Here is a 24,072-nt window from a genome sequence, read left to right on the forward strand (position 1 = left end):
CATTCTATTCTCTAGAGTAGGGTTTGCTAAGAGAGATAGAATCAGTGATTGGAGAGCAGCTAAGGGGCATTGAGTAAAGAGAGATAGAGAGGCAGAGATAGTGTCAGGATAGCCGCAAAGCAGCCAAAGAGAGAGACATGGGAGCATCCAGTGCTAACGCAGGGCCACGCAGAGGTAGCTAAGTGTTGCGCCGAGCACCAGAAGGTCCAGCGTAGCTGACGCAGAAGCTCAGAGAGCTAACGCAGGGCCTCCTGGGGCTGACACAGGCCAAGCTAGGCTGACGTAGGGCCAGTGCTGGGCTAGGAGAGGCTGACACTGTCTAGATTGGGCAAACCTGGGGTTTCTGGGGAAGATTGGTGTTGAGTAGCTGCCGAAAGGATTATTTAGGGTTTCAGCCAGTAGATTTGTTAGAAACTGAGAGGTATTACTGCTAAGGAAATTCTTTGTTGGGTAGGCCAGTTTCGACACCCAGATTGTACTCTGATATTGCTTAATAAGAAAACCCTCATATAGTTGCATCTGTTTTCCCACATTGGGTTTTTCCGGGACATTAGTCCAAAAATAATGGTGTCATATGTTTTGTTTGTTCTTGTTTCTTTTAGTTGTTGATTTGTAATATGTTGAGCATGCACTAGTGTTTATTTTTAGTATTTACATTCTAAATAACTTGTTAAGGAAAATAATAAGTAGGTAGGAATAAATTAGATAAAGTGCATGGAGGGTTTCTAACTAAGTAAACTTAGAAACTTCAATATGGTATCAAAGCGAGGTTGCAGATCACAGGAGGACTAAAAGACATCAGCCAAGCAGAGCAATAGCAACAAAAAACAGTTGTCCCGAGGTGACAAAAGTTGTTTCTAGCAACGTTGAAGCCAAGGAGTGTGACGTAGAACCAGCCAGGGCCACGCAGAGGAAACCGGGAGTTGCACAGAGCCTCAGAGAGGCTAGCATTATTGACGCAAAGGGTCAAAGGGCTAACGCAGGGCTGATGCAGACCCATCCGGGGTGACGCAGGGCCAGCGTGAGGTAGAGAGGGGCTGACGCAGTTCACATAGAGGCAATTGCTAGGGTCTAGAAGGTTGCAGGAATATTGCAGAGTGGAGCTAGTGAGGTATTGTAGTCAGAACAATACCTGACAGATCAGGGCCAAAGGAGTTGTTACCGATGGTTTCTAGCTGAGGAACCCGGATCAAAAGTGTAGCTACATAAGTTGATCAGAGTAGGGGGCATCTTGACAAGTGGCAAAAGGATTTCCAGGAGGGAAATCAGGAGTCAGAGGGAGTCCAGAAGATAACTTCTAGATAGGAAGTAGAGACTCATAGGAGTCGAACAGAGAACTTCAAGGAGGGAAGTAGAGGAGCATCAAGGCACTACATGGGGTAAGAGACCAGGATAGACTGGATGGAGCATCGAATTTCGCAATTTGGAAGGCCAGAATCTTATCCGTGCTTGATAGGAATTGTGTCAAGAACTTCGCCTTGAAGGTAATAGCTATCCTAGTCGACCCCGGTGACAATGACAGGTACGAGAAGGCGATGGCAAGGGCCAAGAGCATATCCTTGACGAGGTCAAGGATCATGTAGTACCACACATAACCGAGAAGGAAACAATGTTTGAGATGTGGGAGGCTCTCAAGAAGTTGTACCAACATACTTCTATGCAGAGACGAATGCTACTTGAGAATTAGATGAGTTCGTATCAGATGAAGAAGTGACAATTGATTGACACCTTCCTTGGAGGACTGAATGAGATCCAAGACCAGTTGACTACTATAGGGGCGACACTTCATTCAACTCTCCAGTTTAACTTGTATAATGATTCTAATACCTTATTATGTATATATTATAAATGGCTTGTTGTGGTGAGCATGAGTAAGTGGAATACAAAATGGAATGTATATATTTATATAGAAAACTCTTGACAAGGTATGTTTGTAATTATGAATAATTATTCGTTTTGAATTATGCTTTCCATTAGTATCTGTTTCTTTATTTGTTGTAAACAATTTTGGCCACCAATATACCCTAAACAAGATACACTGACCTACTAGTTGATCTAGTGCTTTTCATAGCTTTGTTGGTTGTATCCTAAACACGTCTGCTTGGTCCTTTGGCTCTCGATCGGCAGCAACACCAATCTGCCTCTATTAATGATCTTGCTTCTTTTGGTCATTGAACACAGCTCCATTCTATCCTCTAGCTGATCATTAGTCTATCAACAACCAAGACATAGGGTCTTATGTTGAGTTTCTCAAAACTCCAATTGTGAACAACTCTAGACTGCGCATTGCTACTCCTCAGCTCCTTTGGGACTTTTAGTTCTTTCCCAGTACACGCTCCTTAGTCCTTCAAGAAAAAAACTCTTAGGGAATTCTTCCCTTTATTGCCTACCTGCGCTGCTTTAATGAGGCAAAGTTAGGGCATGGAGGGTTTCCACCTATCACTGTCTAAATTCCTTCAACAACAAACTTGGGCGAGAGAAATTGCTCCCTTGACGTCCTTCTTTTGTCCTTCAAAGACTAGTCCTGAGCATACTTTCTTATTCCCTTCTAACAATCTTGAAATTCCTTCTCAAGTGATTGTACTTAGGGCTTGGAGCAAGCCCTTATTCCCTTCTAATAGTCCTAAAATTCCTTCTCAAGTGATTTTACTTAGGGCTTGGAGCAAGCCAGTACATCCATCCCAAAATTGTTCTTTTTGCCACTCCAAATATTCTTGTAAACTAGGAAACCAATGTTGCACTTTTCCTCCTTGTATATGTCCACTTCTACTCTCAAAAACGCTTTGATATGAGTGAAATGTTTTCTGAAGAAATCATCCCTAACTAGGGCAACTTGAAGCAGATCCAACACACTTGAAAACCACTCCTACAACCTCTGATTTCTTCTCTCCTATTGTAGATGAATGCGGCCTATCCTTGGCGACTAAGTAGGCTACTTGGCCCTCCAAGAATCATAATTTTTTCGACCTGCAATACTTCAGAAATCTCAGCCTGCTAGAGAGAGATTCATTCTATTTTCATGCTCATATTTCATGCTGATAAGTCTCAACCTAGTCTCCTTCAACTCGCTGCCTTTACCTGAATAATGACAACCCAAAACAATCCGAAAACCAACCCTAACCAAACTTGATGCTTTCTCCTTCATGGCTACAGACTCAACCTCATCTTCACATGAGGAATAAGTGACTTTATTGGTGAGGAATGAGGCTCCTTGCTCCTATTTATATCATTCCTTAGGGTGACATCTAACGTTCTCAAATGGTCTCCTCAAGTCAAGGTCGACTTGAAACTTAAGACAAATTCACACACATAATCACATAAAAATTCTTTTTTCTCAATCCACAAGAACTCTCTTGGTTCTACAAGTGGCTCCTTGTTCCTTTAAGGGTGCCCTACAATCTCCAAGTGCCAAGTGTCCAAATCCATAAATGGTTTCACACCCTCAAGCTTGAGTGAAAAGCCCACACGCTTGGATTCTTAGCCCACAAGTGACTTTATGGTTCCAATTCCTCCACAACCCTATAACTTAGGGTTTGGAGTACCTCACAAGCTACCAATCTCAACACTCCCTCTTAGTGAGGGAGGTATTTCCAACATGAGGAAGTCTTCATTATCATTACCAACGAAACTAGCCCATCTGGTGTCCACCATTGCAGCATACTATGTACAATGAACCACGCTATCTCGGTAGTGCCTCTGCCTCATCTCATTTGAACCTAAAGATTTCAACACATCCATAGAGCTTCTCCCTTTAAAGATATACACTCCCTTTTGTTAGGCGGAAAGAGTCGATTGTGCGGACACAACCAACCTCCCTAGGAGCCTAAGACTCTCTAGTGACAAACAAGACAAACAAGATCTATCCTTCTCTAAACATGCATTATAATATGAGATATCAAGTGTTTTGTTCTTACCTTTGTCCAAACGCTGTTGTAGAAGTCCAAGCTTTGTTGATCTGGATAAGCTCCTCCTTTTCTCCAAAACCTGCAATCACCAACAGTCAAACAATTAAATAGCACCTGATTATAACATAAAACAAAGCATATTCAACATGTAGACCAAGGAGCACATGAAATAACTCATAAACAACAAGTTATTGAGAAGAATGGACTCATTTGCATTAATAGGTAACAAAAGAACAAATACAACCTGAGCCTTGGTGTTGTGCAAGTCCTTCCCAGGGTCCTTCAAGAGTTCTCCTTTACTTTGACAAAGCACACCCACTTCCAAATAGAACAAGTAAAGATGGCAATCTCTCCTCACAAGCTTCTAAATGGGAGTCCTAATTCCTGCAGCATTTACCCTTAGAAAATGTATAGCTCTAACCTCTCCTCCTTCTGGCCCAATGCCTTTATTTATAGTGCTCAAGAGGAGGTTAATCAGGTCCACCATCAATGGGATAATCTCCTCTTTGGGTGGGATAGCTCCCTTATTGATGGGATAAGTTCCTCTTTGATAGGAGTGCATGAACCATCTGGAGGCGCCCAATACACGTCGAACAACCTTCTAGAATGCTCTAGAAATGACCACAAGTAACTTTTTAAAGATGAAGCTTGCGCATTCTAACCTTTACAGGGGGACGCACCTGTCCCTTTACATACAGAGCGTCCAAAGACGCAGTTTTTGTGAACATAGAGAGCGTCCCCGCAGGTAAGTTTGAGAGAACCTGCGTCCCCAGAGATAAATACATTTATACAAGACTTTCTCTCTTTTTCGAGTTTGACATGGAGAGCAGAGGCATAAGACTTGCCTAAGAGGGTAGCATGACTGTTGATTGAGCCATACTAACTGTAAATAGTCATGGTGACATTTTTTAGTGTAACAGATTGCCCCCTAAAGTGCGAAGCCTGGAATAGATTAGGGTTTGTAAAATCTAGGAAGGGTGAAGTGCTTTATCATTTCAAGGATTATCCCGCGGAGAGCCTGGTCAGAACCTGCAATTTTCAACACAAAATACATGTATAAGATTATATCATCACTGAGGTAGGCATTCCCATACTCAGATTAAAACTTTAACTAACAGACTAACTATTCTGATACAGGAATGATCTTGCAGTACATCACAATCATAGACTTCTGTAGACACAGTATGGACGCAGCCATCTGTTTATGATTAGTCTACTTAGATAATGAATACAAAACTCCTCGCAGCCTAGATGGTGGAAACTAGATCCAGGGTCTTCATTTCTACTTCCCGAATTGGTACGATTCTAGCCATGCGAATAAATGAGTTGATGTCGAACATGGTAGAAACCACTTGATTACCAGTCGATGATGTAAACTGTTAACAAGCGTGAGAGAGACCACCAGTAATGTCAATGGTTCTCAAAGTACCCAGTACAATCCATGAGATGTGAATGAATGAGTTGATGTCGAACATTTCACGGAATCCTTCGATCGAAAGTCAATGATGTGAACTGACGTCAAAGGCGAGAAACCTGCCATTGATGCATGCAGACTTCAAGGTACTGACGATTTCTAAGTCATCTCTCTAGATAATGTGCTGATGTCGATAGAAAGCGACCCGTTGCAGGCAAGACCGCAACACGAAATCATTGTTCAAGTTGAAGAAATGTTGTTGTAAGGACTGACTCAGGGATGGTCAAATGGATGACAAGTATTTTGCAGATGAAAGTTTTGCTTGCAGACCTCTTGAACACATAACGACACGACAGATGGCTTGGTGACGAATAACTCAAAATTAATCCCCGGAACCCGGTTAAAGACTTTCAAAGTGGTTTGATCAACTGTGAGGTAAAAGATTTCCCAACCCAGGTGAATGAAAAGTGTCATGTTCAAGAGTGGTAATAAAGTTTCTTTTGAGACAAAAGGTAACAAACAGGTTCATTCTTCTCTCTTTTCCCCCACCATTTCTGGCAAGTACCTCTTTATTTTTAACAAGCTTGAGGAGGATAACATATGCTTGATTATAAGCTCATCCTTAGGATGAGTCCAACCTAGTTTTGATTCGAACCCTAGGAAGGAGTGGTTCGTTCCTGTTTGTAATGGAACAGGTCCTTTACTGTGAAATATTTAACGAGCCCAGTATAGGAGAAACTCGGTGTTTTTCAATTTTAGAGAGTCTGAAAAAATTAAGAAGACTCCAAGTTGAACTTTTTCGTAGATTTGTGTCCCTCAAGCCCGAAAAAGTATAAAATAATACCTGGGGGAACCGCTTGATCTTGCGACCAAGGAGTACTTTCATAATTAGTGCCACTGACCTGAAAAGTAAAAAGCGATCAAGGACACGTCGTTTTATTTCCTTATCGAGTTTGAAACGACAAAAACCCGGCAATCTTTTCCTGATTTTACGGTCAGAAAAGAGCTATAAGGGGACCGTCTTTTAATTCCGTTTTAACGAGTGTAAAAGAAACGCTCGGCAATATTTTCATAGTTTAGGAGTCAGAAAAGGGCTTAAAAGATGACTCTGATATTTTGGTTCGTGAAAAATGACAATTTTCCCTCTAAATCCCTTTGTCCTGCACAAAAACAACACATTACTCATACCTGTTTAAGATAGGCAAAAATACATCGAAAAACATATTTTCATGGTGAAAAATGAACAAATTCATCCAAAAAACCTATAAAAAGACTTTTTACCATGTTATTTTTACCATTTTACTGTTGAGGTTGAACAAAGGGCTTTTGGCAAGAAACTTCCCGTGGTCGCTGCGGAAAATCCGACCGTCAGAATCGAACGCCGTCTTTTCCAGGTATTTTACAACATCCTACTCTTCATTTCTATCCGATTAAAATTGTTTTTTAGGTTTTAGTTTTATTTTTTGGGGGGGTTTAGGTTTTAGAATGCGCCCCTCGGTGGACGCAGGTGTCCTTCGGGTGACCTGCGTCCCCCGACTTTTTCCTGTACAGGAAAATGGTCGGGGGACGCAGCCCACCTTCAGGCCAGCTGCGTCCGGACGCCCTGTGTTGTAAACGCGGGGTGCGTCCTCCGTGAAAGGCGGATTTTAAAACCCCAATCTCCACAAATAATCATCCAAATTTCCCCAAATCAATTCTAATCATTGTTTCTTGGTGTGTAGGGCACTCACCATGTTGGATTGGAGAGAAAGAGAGCACGAAGAGGTTGATGAAGCTGCAATAGAACACCAACCTTCCCTGGATGCCCTAAAAGCATGCGGGTTATACAAATACTGGGCCATACCGGGCATGAGGGCTCAGGTAAGATTCTTAGAATGGCTGGTTGAGAGATGGAACTTTCAAGAGCAATGTTTTTACATAGGAGGGCACCAGCTCGAGATAGAGCCCTCGGATGTATACTTTCTTACTGGCTTGCCAAACAGAGGCGAGCAACTCAATCTAGCCGGGACTAGGCCGGGTGGCCAATCCCTTGATAGTCTCCGGGAAGAGTGGTGCACACCTGGGGCACACAATTCGAAAGGCGTGGAGATCAAACACATCTCTCTGCGTGAACTCAAAGTGATTGCTTTCACGGTTACCAGGATTTGCGGCGCGGCCGCCTTGCACATTGCTTCTGGGTCCCAAATGCGGATGGCAATTGACTGTTACCAAGGCACCATTTTCAACTGGTGTGATGCTGTGTCGGCTAATATGAAAAGCCAACTGACTAAGGCAAAGAACGGACGACTGAAAAATTTTGGATATGGGCCTTTAGTCGTGAGCTTTGCCTTAGAGAGAGTTCCGATGCTGATCCCTCAGCAACTCACTGTTGATATCTTGGGTCCTCGGGAGCCAAAGCTGGTACGATGGGTTACGGTGATGGCCCGGCATCCTGACGAGGGCGCGACGGTTGTTCGATTCACAGATAGCTATTTTCACTGGTTAGAGGACCAGGTTTTTTCGATCCAGGACTTTCCGTATGCCGGAGTAGACTTTCAACATGATCCGGACATGGTTCTTCCACAGGGAGAACAATGGGATGACAGAGGTACTTTATTTTTCACAAGTTTTCAAATTATGTATTTTTTTTGTTTTTTATATATATCGTCTCAAAACTGACAGTAAAATTTTCAAAATGCAGATGTTGGTCCACAGCGCCCAGCCAACCTCTGGCCTTTTGAGAGGAGACATCCAGTTGCACCGGTACCGGCCCCACAGGACGCGGCCGCAGAAGTACTAGCTGAGTTGGAGCATGATCTAGAGCATCTGACGGCAGATATGCCTGAGACTACTATGGATGACATTCCTATCAGGCTACAATGCTTTGTAGTCGCAGTCCCTGGACCGTTTAGGAGATTTTTGCGTAAGGTAGCCCGTGCAGTGGTGTCGTATAGAGAGCACCACCAGTGATTGACTAGTCACTTTTGTAGACACATATGACATTTTTGGCTTTTTGTACTTATCATTTTTGCCGATCATAAGGTGTTTTTCAACCTATGATCGAAGACGATGTATATTTTTTGACACACTCCTATCTATATATATATCACTATTACCGGCTTATCTTGTTTAACATATGTGATGAAATGTTTTTAAATTTACTTGCATGATTATTGTAAATGTCTGTCCAACATTCGAGAAGCAATTGCATCTGCTAATGTATTTAAAGACCTTGGAATATGCTGATATTCAATGTAATCAAATTCACGTTCCAAGAGACGCACTCTCAAAAACAACCTTAATAACACAGGATTTCTAATGGCATAAACTCTATTAAGCTGTAATACAACAAGTTCAGAATCTAACCTCACTATCAAACGTCGAATTCCAAATGAAATAGATTCGGATAATAATTCAACCACTGCACTGTATTCTGCAATGTTGTTCGTTGTTTGACCGAGGCTTACCCCATGCATAGAAACTAACTCGTCAGAGGGCGAATAGATAACCCAAGCTGCGGAAGAGATATTCCGTGTACTACGACAAGCACCATCAGCAAATCCAATGTATGTTTGGAGAGGCGTCGACATCTGCAATATCAAGAGTAAAACCAAGATAAGCCAGAATAACGACGAAAAACACACTCTCTAAGCTAAGCACACTGACTAAACTAACAAACATGCTAGCTAGAAAGAAAATCTAACCTATCTAAAAATTTCTCCATACCCACCATTTAAGCATAATACCTCTTTAGGTAAAGTCCATTTTGGGTTTACCCAAAGAGTCCCCATCAAAATCAACCAGCTCATAAGCCCCTTTTGCTAGCTTTCGCTTTACAATGTAGGGTCCATGCCACATAGGAACGAATTTTCCAGCACCTAGCTTATCGTTAGCTTGATCATATAATAGCACTAGGTCTCCTTCCGAAAAACTTCGAGGTGTTACATTTCTATCATACTGAGCTTTCATTCGTTTCGCGTGAGTCTCGATTGCCAATGTAGCGTCACGTCGAGTCTCATCTAATTTAGCCAAGTACAATAAACGTTTCTCCTCTTCGGAAGTAGCTGGAAGTAATTCGACAGCCATTTGAAGTGATGGGATTTCGCATTCAATGGGTAACACAGCTTCCAAGCCATAAACTAGCTGGAAAGGAGTGAACCCTGTTGAATTTTTCACTGAGGTTCGGTATGCCCATAGCGCTGAAAATAACATGTTGTGCCAATTCGACCGATGAACACCAATGGTTCGTCAGATCATGATAACTAGAACTTTGTTGATAGACTCAACCAAACCATTGGCTTGCGGATAATAAGGAGTAGAGCTATCGTGGCGCAAACCAAGCTGCCTTGTAAGCTCAGTCATCATGATGTTTCGAAAATGGCTCCCATGGTCAGTAATGATTGCTTGTGGGACACCAAACCTAGTTATGATATGATTGAATACGAAAACTGCAGCTGTTTTGCCGCTTGCGTCGAATGTAGGCATCGCCTCGGCCCACTTAGTAAAATAATCAACCGCAAGGATGATATACGCATGCCCCCCGGCCGAGTGAGGGTTACAAGTAACAAAGTCGATACCCCATTTGGCGAATGGACCAACGGCAATTATAGGGTGGAGAGGAGCAGGTGGAGCGCGCATCTTGCGATCAAACACTTGACAGTTGTGGCATTTCCTGACGGCAATGATACAATCCTTAAACATAGACGGCCAGAAATAGCCAGCGCGCAACACCTTCTGAGCTGTGGCATACCCAGACATATGACCGCCACATGCTCCAGAGTGACAATCATTCAAAACTCTCTCAGCCTCTTCGTGAGTTAAACAACGTCGAAAAAGTAAGTCTGCCCCCCGGCGATAAAGTGTATCTCCAATAATTTTAAATTGCTGGGATTGAAACCGAATTTTTCGACGTTCTTCTTTGGAAGCTTCAGGCCGAAAGGTTTGGGTTTGGAGATAGATGATTATATCCCCGTACCACGGATCTAAAGTACTGATAAGAAACAAAGATTCGTCCGCAATGGACTCCTCTGCCACAGTCTCTGTGTCAGCACTCGGGAAATCACACATCAATTCCGCAAAAACTAAGGATTTCTTAGACTTGGACTTCTCGAACTCCAAGTCGAACTCTTGCAGGATAACAATCCATTTAGAGTACTTGCCCCCTAGCAGTTGTTTTGTCAAAATATAAATCATAGGGTTGCAATCCGAAATAACTGTAGTTTTACGGAGAAGAATGTAGTGACGGAAACGCTGGACAGCTTGAACGGCTGCCAGGGCCAATTTCTCCACATGCGAATATTTTAACTCAGTGGGATTTAAGGTCCTACTAAGATAATATATCACATGTTCCGCTCCGAATTCATCTTCTTGAACTAACACCATTCCAATGGTGGAATGCGAAGCTGCGAGGTATAAGAAGTAGTCCTGGTTGTAGTTGGGAGGATGCAACAACGGTGCATGGGTCAACGCGTGTTTAAGTGCATCAAAATATTGTTGGGCAATCTCGTCCCAAAAGAATTGTGCGTTCTGTTTCAACAACCGTGTAAAACCTTTAGTGACCTCGGCGTAGTTTGGGATGAATCGGCGTAAAAAGTTCGCTTTCCCTTGCAAACTTTGGAGTTGGCGCAAACTCGAAGGAGGAGGCAATTTGATGATAGCTTCGACCTTCGAGGGATCGACGCGAATGCCGATTTTTGAAACAACAAATCCCAGCAATCGACCTGTTTCTATACAGAAAACACACTTGTGGGGATTCAACCGAATTCGATAATGCCTACACCTCATAAAGATTGCTCGTAGGTGGACAAGGTGATCAGCTCGATGTAAAGAATGAGCAGGCAAATCATCGAGATACAGTTGCACAATGTGCTTGATGTCATGAAATGCATAAGACATCGCCCGTTGAAAGGTGGCCCCGGCATTCTTAAGTCCAAAAGGTAATTTGCAATAAGCAAATGTCCCCCATGGACAAATGAATGCCGTTTTTGGTTGGTCGGCAGGTAGAATATTGATTTGATTATAGCCCGAAAAACCATCCATAAAGGAAAACATTTCACTTCCGGCACAATCATCAATAATTTGATCGATATAAGGCGTAGGATAGTTGTCTTTTGGACAAGCTCGATTTATATCCCTATAGTCGATACAGATTCTTATTGTTCCTTGTTTCTTGTTAACCGGAACAATATTCGATACCCAATCCGTTAACGGGATCGGATAAATGAAACCTGCTTTCAACATCTTTTCGACTTCTGCTTTAATCGCAGCCGCTTTTCGAGGGTGAATCTGACGCAACCGTTGCCGGATGGGTTTAGCATCCGGGTAGGTCTTTATTTCATGAACAACAATGGCAGGATCAATTCCCGGCATTTCCTCGTAAGACCAGGCAAACACGTCGCGGAATTCTTGGAATAGGGCCTTGTAAGTTTGGATTTCATCTTCTGTACAAGCGGCACCTATATGAATGTTTTCCTCGATTCCGGGCTTCACTGAAATATCAATGGGAATAGTACGAGAAATATTCCCTAAATTCAACTCTGAATCAGAATGTTTCGTTGGATCCTGAGCGTCTTTGACATATTCAGCGGTAAAGATAGATGAAAAATCATTTTCAAATACATCATCCTTAGGTAAAAACGAAGATCTGTGATGGAGATCCTCCCATGGTAGATCATCTACACTTAGGATTTCGCGAAGTTGTTCGTCAGATGACACGACTTCGGGAAACGCTATCCGTTCTAAGGTTGAGGTGAAAAGTGATTCTTCACTGACCACATTCATTTGGTCGATTTCGGTTGAATGCGAGTCGGTAAAAGACATGACAGCTTCATAAGCAATTTCATATGGACTCAAAGGCATAGCATCACCGAATGAGTCTATCTCAGAGTCAGATGGGACAATCCAAGGATCGTCATAAATAATGTTTTCTGATGTAATCATATGAATTGTTGCAAATGAAGGGTCTACGTTGAGTGGAGGGAGAGGAAAAGTTCCCAGTAAACCGGAATCCTTAACTAAACCTACACCAACGTCCCTATAAGGGATTGTCGTCTTACCGACATGCTGGATACTCTCTGAAGAGGCTGGGTCGGATGAAAAGTATGTCAGCTGATCAATAGTCACGATCTTACCGTTATATGGAAACTTAATTACTCTGAAGACCGATGAAACGACCGTTGTCATAGCATATGACCAACTTCGACCCAAAAGAAGGTTGTAGTCTAGAGGGGCATCAACCACTTCCACATCCAGACTAACGGTTTTACCTTCTACCCCTATAGGCAATTCTTGTAGAATACCAAATGGACGGAACCCACGGCCATCAAAGGCCTTAAGGATGGTGGGGGATTGGTTCAACGAAGGAGAACCAAGCGATCTCCAACATTGAATCGACATAATACACGTAGAAGCTCCCTCATCAATCACAGTCCGATGAATAGGCCTGTTTTTTACTATCACTGGAATTTGGAAAGCCATTTGATGGGGGAGACGTGGCGTACTATTTTCTAGATCAAAGATTATCAGGTTCGGGTCCTGAACATCAACAGCTCCGATAGCCGACAAAAGTAATTTTCGTTGTGCTGGGCATGATTGCAGCACTTCTAACGCCGACATTGCTGAGGGTGAAACAGCTAAGTCCTCAACAATGTTGTAATTCTGGGCAGCTCTCGCATGTGGATTGAAAGCAGACCTTCGAAGTACACCCTTGGCGGGCGGTTTAATTACTAAGTCCGGGTTAGGTTTTTCGATCTGTAGTGGATCGGAACCGGGAGCTGAGGTTGATGGGTTAGAATGAGAAGATTCTGCTTCCTTACCATCAACAGGAGCCTTACTACCATAATCTTGCGATCGAGTCGCAATCCTCACATGAGACATCATCAAAATGGGTTCTTCACTGGCATTCGAAGAAGAACCTATCATCTTATTCTCCTGCTCCGGAAATGGATTTTTTAACACAGCAGGAGTGGGAGAACCTTTGACTATTTTCACAACCTCGGCCCGATGAGGGCAATCTCTCGTAAAATGATCCTCTTCACAAATAAGACAAGGATATCGAGGTTTGCGCTTTTCGTCATTGGTTTCTGACTTTTCAGTTTTCTCCTTTGGAGCCTTGTCTGCTTTAGCCTTCTTCTTTCCTTTCTTCTTTCCACCGTTTTTTGATTTGGCCGTAGATGACTCTACAGCGTGAATGTCGACGGTAAGTTCAGGAGAAGACTCTCCTGTCGGAGAATCAGGCAAAGTGATAATTGGAGTAGTTGAAGCCTTGGAAGACTTCTTCTTGCTCTTCGTATTCACGATACCAATCATACCATCAGCGGCATGAGATCCCGAAGGAGCAGCAGCAATTTGATTTGACTTTGGAAAATCCGGAATCTTCTCGTGTAACGTACCCAACTGAGTGTAAACTAAGTCAAGGTATTGTGCCTGAGCAATGACTTGCTCCTCAGTAACTACTCCGGCCTTAGCTACATCTTCAGTAATCTTCGGTAATAATGATTTGACAAACCATTCAGCTAAGATTTGGTCCGGGATAAAAACTTTCACTAGTCTTCTTCGACGTCTCCACTCATGAATGTGATCAGAAATATACGTGGACGTCGATTGTTTTAGTGAAGTTAATAACTCCGTGCCGTTATCGTATCTAACCGACAACTGAAAGTGAGTTAAGAACGAGGTAGCTAACTGGCTAAAGTTGTAAAAAGAGGCCCGTGGTAACTCAATGTACCACTTGGCCGCAAGACCAATGAGTGTACGCTGGAAAAGACGTAAGCGGATCGAATCATCCGAGATAGAATTTGAAGCACACCAGAGGTGGTAAGTCATCACGTGATTGGACGGATCCTCTCCAGACTTACCTTCGAACTTGGGTATATCACTGGGCAACTTATTTGGCATTGGCGGCCAGAACTGAAGATATTGAATTGGATCGTTCGTTAGGTGCGTCAAGTCTGGTAAATCCAAAGTTGCGATAAACGGTAACTGCCGGTTAGGATCTCTAAAACTCTGGGTCACAATACCAGCCCCAGGAGGAGGATATCCAGGATAACTAGGAACAGGAGTCGCATTTGGGATATTATATCCTCCTGGAAAACCAGGATTAACCGGACCATACTGGGGTTGTTGAGGTTGTTGATAAGTGTACCCAGGATACGGTTGATACTGGTAAACCGGTTGTTGGACAGCTTGCCCATGTTGGTACTGTCCCTGGTACGGAGGTTGAACAAATTGAGGTTGAGTAGTGACAACCGTACTTATACCAGGCTGACCTACAGGCATCTGGACCGTGGTTTGAATCGTAGATCTAGACAATGGTAAAGATGTCTGAGGTGTGGTAACAGGGACAGTAGAAACTGGAGCCGTCGATACTCCAGAAGTAAGTATGGTAGATGTAGAGGTAGTTGCAGCAACCGTTTGAGATGGAGTACTAGGTGCAATTGACGGCTGAGTACCTACCGAAGTTACAGAAGTTTGAACATTTGGCTGGACAGGTTCCGGTTGCTGGGTTGGACCAGAAACTACGGGTTGTCCAGCTTGAGGAACCATCTGTACACTTGGCTGCAACACCTGTTGACCCTGTGATGGATCCCACACTAACATTCCAGGGTATTGACCCGTAACAGGTTGAGGATACTGAGATCCATAACCAGATTGAGGGTAGGATTGATAATTGTAAGGTGCAGTTCCCATACTTGGAACATATGACTGACCTTGAGGCGGTTGATAACCTTGACTTGAGTATTGACCTTGAGGTTGATAACCTTGAGGTAAATATTGATACTGGGGTTGACCTTGACCTTGAGGTTGGTACCCTTGAGGTTGATAACCTTGGGGTTGAGACCCTTGAGGTTGCCATCCTTGAGGTTGATATTGATACTGAGGTTGACCTTGGGGTACATATTGAGGCTGAGGTTGACCTTGAGGCACGTATTGCACCATAGGTACATACTGACTTTGAGGTTGCCCCCCAGACACGATTTGTGTACCTTGAGGTTGCCCCCCAGGCGTTAACTGCGGTTTCCCCCCAGGCGGTAATTGGCCACCTTGAGGTTGGGAAACGGGAACTGAACCTGACATCATGTAAATGTCTCCTACACCCAATGGTATATTACCACTGTTTCTAGCAAATAACCCATGATCAACGGGTTGAGGAGATGCCCCCGCAAAGGTACCAGAAAGTGACTGATACCCAGTGGGAACAGAAGGACCGTCGTGTAAAAAAGATTCAGGACTTTGAGTAAACACGGACGACTGACCAGACATATTTATAGGAGTATAAATACCTCCAGGTGGAAAAGGAGTACGAGGTGTAGAAAAACCTACTGAGTTGTCTAAAAAATTGGTTAACGCAAGGTACCAAGAAGTACTTCTAGGAGGACTGTAAAAGATGGATTCACGCTCCCTTAGATCAATAGTAAGTTGACCTTCAAGGTGAGAGACACCTATATCCTCTTCTGGAGCAAGTTCTTCTATAGCAATCAAACCAGAAGGAAGATTTTCGGTGATAATTCTTTCTATTCTCGGTGAATCTGGAACACTAGAAGTTGGAGTAACAGGTTCAGATATTTCAGGTTCTTCGCCTGTATCACTAGCAGACGAAAAACTACCAACAAGCTCAGAAACTGAAACAGCTTCGGGATTATAACCTGTCTCTAAACTTTGGTAATCTAGATGGACTACCAAGGAAGATTCTCCTTCTTCAGGTGAACCTACTCTACTGTCGCTAGGAGGAGTTACAAGGACCTTTAACCCTTCGTACTGACCCGGAATGTCTTCAGGAGATTCACCCCGTGATTTACGGAGTTTTCTTAACAAATCTATTCCGGTAACAATCTCAGGAGACTTGCCCCGAAGTCTACGGGACTGTCTCGGTAATTCCGCCACAGCTAAAGACTTTTAACTACTACACACGAAAACAAAGTAAAAATTTCAAATCAAACCACCTAAAGCCGCTAAAGAACCAAACAAATTTTGATGCACACGCCTAAAGAATCTAGGGCGTCAAACCACACACAAACAGTAGCCTTCCGGACCGAAAACACTAGTTGGAGATGAAACCCAACATCGCCGAATTCAGTACAGAAATGGAGGGTGGAACAGTTACCCCGGCAACCTGCTTAATGAATAGACCGGCACAAGTTCCTCCACTTTAACCGTCTCGAAGTGAAGCAAACCCCCCGGAAAATCCAAGTGAGTATAACTGACGTCTGCTCCAGGTACAGTGGGATCTTCTCTCCACCGTCACCTTGGGTAGAATCCTAGAGATTATGGTCACTAAGGTTACCAACGGCCACAAGTACACCTGGGGGAACAGTCTAAACTCCGACAGCACTCAAGGGCAGAGTAACAAGCTCAATCCCCTTACCGGCTCCTTGACAATAATCCAAGGTTTACCGATAAGTGACCCCTGGCTCCTCGACAATGGTTAATCCGAGGTTTACCGTTTGTAATACGTATTGTCTGGCGTCGTTCCCAACGAGGGAGGATTGATCCCCTCACTGGTTCGGACACGAGCTCGTGCTTCTCCTTTAAGAGGAGCTTTCCCAGAGTGTAAATGTAACAATTGGATTTGATTCTAACTCAAGATTAGCTACTTGTTTGGTTTTACTGTCTTAGAGAGTTAAGTACTCACCTACTCCAAGACACTAGCCTAAGCTAAGTTGGTGCTTCAGAGCCCTAGTAAAAGAAAAGTTACTATGTAAATTTTACTTTAAGCGTGAATTTTATGGTTTTTTTTTTTTAACTCAAAAGGTGGTGGAGATGAAACCAGTGGTGTGTAGACTCGACTCAAACCACTACAAAAATGCACCTAAGATGATTTATTCTACTTTCTCTTTTTCAATGAAATTCTTAGCTAAGAAAGTTTAGAGAATGCAAATTTATAAAAAACAACTCTCTTTTGCAATGAAAATCAAAGAAATAAAGCTCTTAATCTTTCCAAGCATACAAACATGACCACTCTTTACGTGCACGAAAAACTCTTTTTCTCTTTCAAAAATCAAAAGCTACTTGAAACAAGACTTTTAAAGAAGATGTTTTTGTATTTTTCTTTTAATAAAGAAAATAAATCTAATTTAACAAAAATCAATCTTAACAACTATTAAAATCTATGAAAATTCACTCACAAGCAAACTAAAAGGTAAATTTACTCTAAGCAATCTTAACGAGGTCAAAACCTACAAAGATGTTTCTAGGTTGTTTTACTTGACCAAAATCAAATCAAGGACCAGCTATTGCAGAATCAAGAGCTGATCAAAACAAAACTCAAATCTTTTTGTTCTTTTTGTAAAATGGAAATCAAGACTTAATGAACAAGCACTTTGAAATTTGACCAAAGAGACAACTCAACAGGTTGGTTGCTCACACGGGTAGACTTACGACAGATCCGACTCTTAAGAAGGTTGACCAAACCAGAGAGATCTAAGGCTTGACAACTTCCACCATTAAAGTCACTACAGGATCTACTCAAAAATCAAACCCTAGGCTTAAATTTCAATGAAATCCACTAAAACACTTAATGCCACGAAAACCAATTCAGGTGAAGGATCTTTGACAGGATACTAATGGATCTGGGCAGCAAAATCTATAAAAAAGCAAAATTTAAGAGGAAAAATATGAAAAATTGAATTTTCTCAAATTTTAGTAGAGGACGCAAGCAACCCGTTAGAACAGGTGCGTGCCCGCTCTGTGCGCACAGCAACAGTGCGTCCAGGGACGCACTGTGCAATACTAAGAGGGTGCGTCCGACTGTAAAACTCAAGAAAAACTAAATCTATTTTACTGCTAAGCTAATCCACCCAAACACAAATTCACACAGTCAAAAACCAGAAAAAGAAATCAATTTTCTCAGAGCAAAGTTCATTCAAAGGAAAAATCTTTTTCATTCATGGATTCCCCAGCGGAGTCGCCAATTTGTCAGGCGGAAAGAGTCGATTGTGCGGACACAACCAACCTCCCTAGGAGCCTAAGACTCTCTAGTGACAAACAAGACAAACAAGATCTATCCTTCTCTAAACATGCATTATAATATGAGATATCAAGTGTTTTGTTCTTACCTTTGTCCAAACGCTGTTGTAGAAGTCCAAGCTTTGTTGATTTGGATAAGCTCCTCCTTTTCTCCAAAACCTGCAATCACCAACAGTCAAACAATTAAATAGCACCTGATTATAATATAAAACAAAGCATATTCAACATGTAGACCAAGGAGCACATGAAATAACTCATAAACAACAAGTTATTGAGAAGAATGGACTCATTTGCATTAATAGGTAACAAAAGAACAAATACAACCTGAGCCTTGGTGTTGTGCAAGTCCTTCCTAGGGTCCTTCAAGAGTTCTCCTTTACTTTGACAAAGCACACCCACTTCCAAATAGAACAAGTAAAGATGGCAATCTCTCCTCACAAGCTTCTAAATGGGAGTCCTAATTCCTGCAGCATTTACCCTTAGAAAATGTATAGCTCTAACCTCTCCTCCTTCTGGCCCAATGCCTTTATTTATAGTGCTCAAGAGGAGGTTAATCAGGTCCACCATCAATGGGATAATCTCCTCTTTGGGTGGGATAGCTCCCTTATTGATGGGATAAGTTCCTCTTTGATAGGAGTGCATGAACCATCTGGAGGCGCCCAATACACGTCGAACAACCTTCTAGAATGCTCTAGAAATGACCACAAGTAACTTTTTAAAGATGAAGCTTGCGCATTCTAACCTTTACAGGGGGACGCACCTGTCCCTTTACATACAGAGCATCCAAAGACGCAGTTTTTGTGAACATAGAGAGCGTCCCCGCAGGTAAGTTTGAGAGAACCTGCGTCCCCAGAGATAAATACATTTATACAAGACTTTCTCTTTTTTTGGAGTTTGACATGGAGAGCAGAGGCATAAGACTTGCCTAAGAGGGTAGCATGACTGTTGATTGAGCCATACTAACTGTAAATAGTCATGGTGACATTTTTTCGTGTAACACCTTTGGGTCTACAAGATCTCCATTGGGTCAACCTTTTATCGATCTCATGTCCTACAAGGTCAACCTGAGTTGTATTCGAACATGAGCTTCATCACCACAACTTAGTCTTGCGAGCACTCATCCTCTTGGGTCAAACACAACCGATGCACATCCCTCCAATCTTAGATATGCAACATCACTGCCCAAAGAAGAAACTAGCTTTCCAACATGTTGTTCATCACATGAAGCAATCTCGATCGTGCCAATCTCGTCCATGCTAAAGAAATCGTAGATTTGTCCCAAAGATCTATCCTAAGTCATAGGAATTTCATGAGCAGTAATCTACCCTACAACAAAATATTGTTAACTAGATTCACCACCAATCCACCAGCAGTCCCAGCGAATCTCGTTGCCAAGTCAGTCATGACCACATCTCCATGTCTTCAGCTGAAACATTTGCTCCATGATCTAGGAAATCTCAACTCCCTCTGAGCTTCTTCATTTTTCTCACTATGGTTCATTCGCCCTTCAAAGTGGCTGTGATACTGTGTTGTTTTTCCACGGTACTGGAATCTAGGTTAGGGTCTTACAGTCACTAACACTACCAATCGAAATACCACAACAAACTACTTTGTACAACGGAATATAAACAACAATAAATTAACTAGTGCACAAATGTTTACAACTTTTACAATTTTTTAGCTAACCCAACTTCGTTATATTAATAAATTGTAATACAACTGTTTAGGGCTCCCATACTAGGGATCATGGCCTTCATACAATCACTGATACAAGGAATACACACTAGGGTTTGGTGTCAAAAACTGTTAATTTTATGTATGTTCTATGCTTAGAGCAATTTATTTCAATTTTCACAATTAGCTCCATATCTTTTCCAGATTAGCAATCACATCAGCATTAAAGTAAACTGCGGATAGAACATAAACATAAATCACAGAAGACAAGCCAATACAAGAGGACACAAGATGTGGCGCTAGCCAAGGACAAACCCCAATGTAGGGAAACCCTTGATCAATTCTTCTTATATTTTCTTCAATAGTTCACCAAAGAGAGAGAGAGAGAGTACATTTACAATAGAAGTCAACACTTTGAATTATCTAGATAAGAGCATAGATCATCTCTAAGAAGATGATACATGAGATCAGTTGAAGACATGCTGCTTCAACTAATTCTCCAAGGTGACTCCTTCACCTATCGTTGTGTTGCATTTTGTCATCACGCTGCACTTCACTGCGCTTCACCCATCATCACTATGTTGCATCTCATCACGCTTCATTAATCATGACTATACCCATCATTGTACTGCATTATGTGCCATTGCTACATCACGTTGCCATCCTGACCTATGTGTTGGCTACACTTTGCTTGCTTGTCGTCCCTTGCTTTCTTGTTGTCCCTAGCATGCTTGTTGTCCTTAGCATGCTTGTTGTTGCATGCTAGCTGTCCCTTTCATGCTAGCTGTAAAATTGCATGCTTGGTGTATTTGTTGTTAAGTACCATACAACTGCCCCAATGTTTGTTAGTTGTCCCTTGCATGCTACTCTCCTTCGGAGAGAGATGCTCTGGCTGTTTCGGAAATTCCCAGCAGTTCTGGCAGTTCTTACTGTTCCTGGTAGTTCTGGTTGTTCCCGACAGTTCCGGCAGTTCCCGATAGTTCCGGCATTTCCGGCTTTTCCGACTTTTCCAGCCTTTTCAACAGTTCCAGCTTTTCTGGAAGTTCCGGCTTTTCTGGAAGTTCCGACAGTTCTGGAATTTCCAACAGTTCCAGCTTTTCCGGTAGTTCTGGCTTTTCTAGCAGTTCCAGTAGTTTCGGCTTTTCTGAAATTTCCGACAGTTTCGGCTTTTCCGACAGTTCTGGCTTTTCCGACAGTTCCAGCTTTTCTGGCAGTTCCAGCTTTCTCGGCAGTTCCAGCTTTTCAGGCAGTTCCGACAGTTTCAGCTTTTCTAGCAGTTCCAGCTTTCTACCCTCTAGATCAGGGCAGCGTTATCCCTTAGGATCTCTCCTCCTACTAAAACCCAAAGAGAAGTAGAGAGAGGAAGAGATCCCAAGTGTGTGTTGAAATGACTTGAAGGCCGCCTCTATTTATAATAAAATGTTGAGCACATGTGGTGTTTATTTGGTTGCTGGCCGACCTTGACGAATTGTCTTATAACACAAATAAATTCATAACTCCATGAATACTTATCAAAATTGGATGATTGTTAGATCAATTCTACACCTCTCGATGAGAGGGATCCAAGAAAAATATCAGCTGCCATAAATAAGATGACCCACATGGAGTTTGGCCCTAGTTGCCAATTTTAACACTCCCTCTCATCTAGGGAGAACTCCATCCGTTGATCCATATGTTCGACTCTAATATCTCTGCCATCAGTGCCCTACAGTGCTCTAATCTTCTGAGCTCTGCTTTTCTCTACTCCGCTGAACCATGAAGAAGAAGAATTGATCAAGAATGTCTCATACCATTCTCTACTAACCCGAAGTCAGTTTCATCTGAAGAGAGTGTGTCACATCACTCTTACTGACCCGCAGTCAGTTTTATTGATCCCAGATCAATATCACAAGAGAGTGTCTGAAACCACTCATATTGATCCTAGATCAGTTTCATTGATCCCATATCAATGTCACAAGAGAGTGTCTCAAACCACTCATACTAATCCAAGATCAATGGAGGTCATCCTAGCATAGGGAGTATGGTAGATACAAAAATGCTTCCATCGATAGAACTACTATGGTTCCTATCCTCATTTCCCTACTCATTGATCAGATGAGAGGTACTTCCCATGAGTCCCAGACTGCATGGGTAGGATGCCTCGACAGGAGAACTAATCATCTTATCCATAGGAGAACGAATCATCCTATCCAACGGATGCCACGGAGAATTAATCATCCTGGCCTACAGGAGAACTAATCATCCTGTTCCACAGTTGCCACGGGAGAACTAATCATCCTATCCCACAGGAGAACTAATCATCCTATCCCATAGGAGAACTAATCATCATGTTCCACAGTTGCAACGAGAGAACTAATCATCCCATCCCACAAGAGAACTAATCATCCTATTCCACAGTTGCCATGGGAGAACTAATCATCCCAACCCACATGAGAACTAATCATCATGTTCCACAGTCGCCACGGGGTATCATAGGGGAAGGTTGAACCTGTCATCTTGTACATAGTGCACCACCAGGGGAGGGTGAGTCGCCTTGTGGTTGTATGTTGCTCTAGTAAGTACCCCAAGCCCCCCATAGCTCCTAGAGATCAATGCATGCAACATGCAAGACCCTTATAAGAAGGTCTCTCAACGACTCCAAGTCATTTGGGAAAGTCACAGATTTGACCTTTCCCCGAGGCTTTGAAAAAATATCTGTGACTTGTACATCAGTCTCAATGTGATGGAGCCTCCTCGCTCATCGACTTACCATATCGCAGATAAGGCAGTATATGATGTCTATCTGCTGGAGAAATCATCGAATACGGGATTCCTCAACAATTGAATCCCCCCTCTAGTTGTCACAGAGAATCATAGTGGTATTCATCATGTGTACAAACAGCTCACTTAAGAGCTTCTGCAACCATGCAGCTTCACACAAGATCATACTCGTAGCTATGTATTCAGTCTCGGCAATGCTTATAGAAACTGTTGGGTCCCTATAATACTAGTGATTCCCCCATTACTATTGTAGTTGTACCCCTTATTAATATTGTTGTGCCCCTATTATCCCCATATTGTTATTACTGTGCCCCATAGAATCCCTCTATTGTTATTTTTGTGGCTTTATATTATTATTGTTAGGTCGGCTGGGTTATATTATGACTCCTTAGACTCCTATATATAGAAAGGAGGTTTTGTCATTTGAATCATCCAAGAATTGTTCATTTATGTAATGTAAAGGAGGTTGCCCCCTCGAAGAGGCTGAATTCTAAGGCATTGATCTATCTTTTCTATCTTTTCTTGAGCTGGTTTCATAACATTTGGTATCAGAGCTTTGGATTCTAGAGTTTCGCTGCTCCAAACAGGTCATCGTGGCATTTTCGCTATAAAATTTTTTTGCGACATTTCAGAAGCTAAAAAAAAACCCATTTGAGAAGACATCATGATGAATTTCAGGTCCAAATTTCAGAGCTTTTTGCACTATATTTTCGGAGATATGATCTGAGGAAGTTGGTCATTTTGCAAAATCCTGAATTACATTCAAAACAGGTGACCTGGGGAAAATCGTCATAAATTTCTCTCTGAGCATCAGATTGAAATTTCGTAAGAAGGTACAGAAAGAGGACGGACTATAGTTTCTTGTATATATTTTTCAGAGCCAAAGGTCAAAACAGGGACACGTGGCAAGTCGTACAAGTTTGCTCTACTGAATTAGTCTATAATCAGGTCACTGTGGAAGATTTGGCATAACCCTTCATTGGAGAATCCAATTGGGGTCAGATTGGTGGCATTGGAAAGAGGACACAGAGGACTACTGTAGGTCGCAATTTTAGAACTGGATGATCTGAAATTACAGAGATACATCAGAGGCAATATCGAGCTCCTACAAAGTGAAAAAAGGTGTGTATATTTTTTTAAATGTTTGCTTAAGCTTTGATTTGAAAAATTATTTTGAAGGAATTCAAAGGGCATAGTAAAGCATTATTATCGGTAATTGATGTCCCGAGGAAAGAAAATGGAAACACCTAGTAGGCGACCTGAAAGCTCTAGCATGACTCATGAAGAAGAGGAAGAAATGCAACATGATATATCAAAATTACGAGACCAAGTGCAACAAGTGTCACTTGCACAAAAAGAAACAGAATCTAAGATGGA

The sequence above is a fragment of the Pinus tabuliformis genome, chromosome 6 (genome assembly GCF_031772625.1).
Source record: "Pinus tabuliformis cultivar Carrire ecotype Pingquan chromosome 6, CPIR1, whole genome shotgun sequence".
NCBI classification, from domain to species: domain Eukaryota; kingdom Viridiplantae; phylum Streptophyta; class Pinopsida; order Pinales; family Pinaceae; genus Pinus; species Pinus tabuliformis.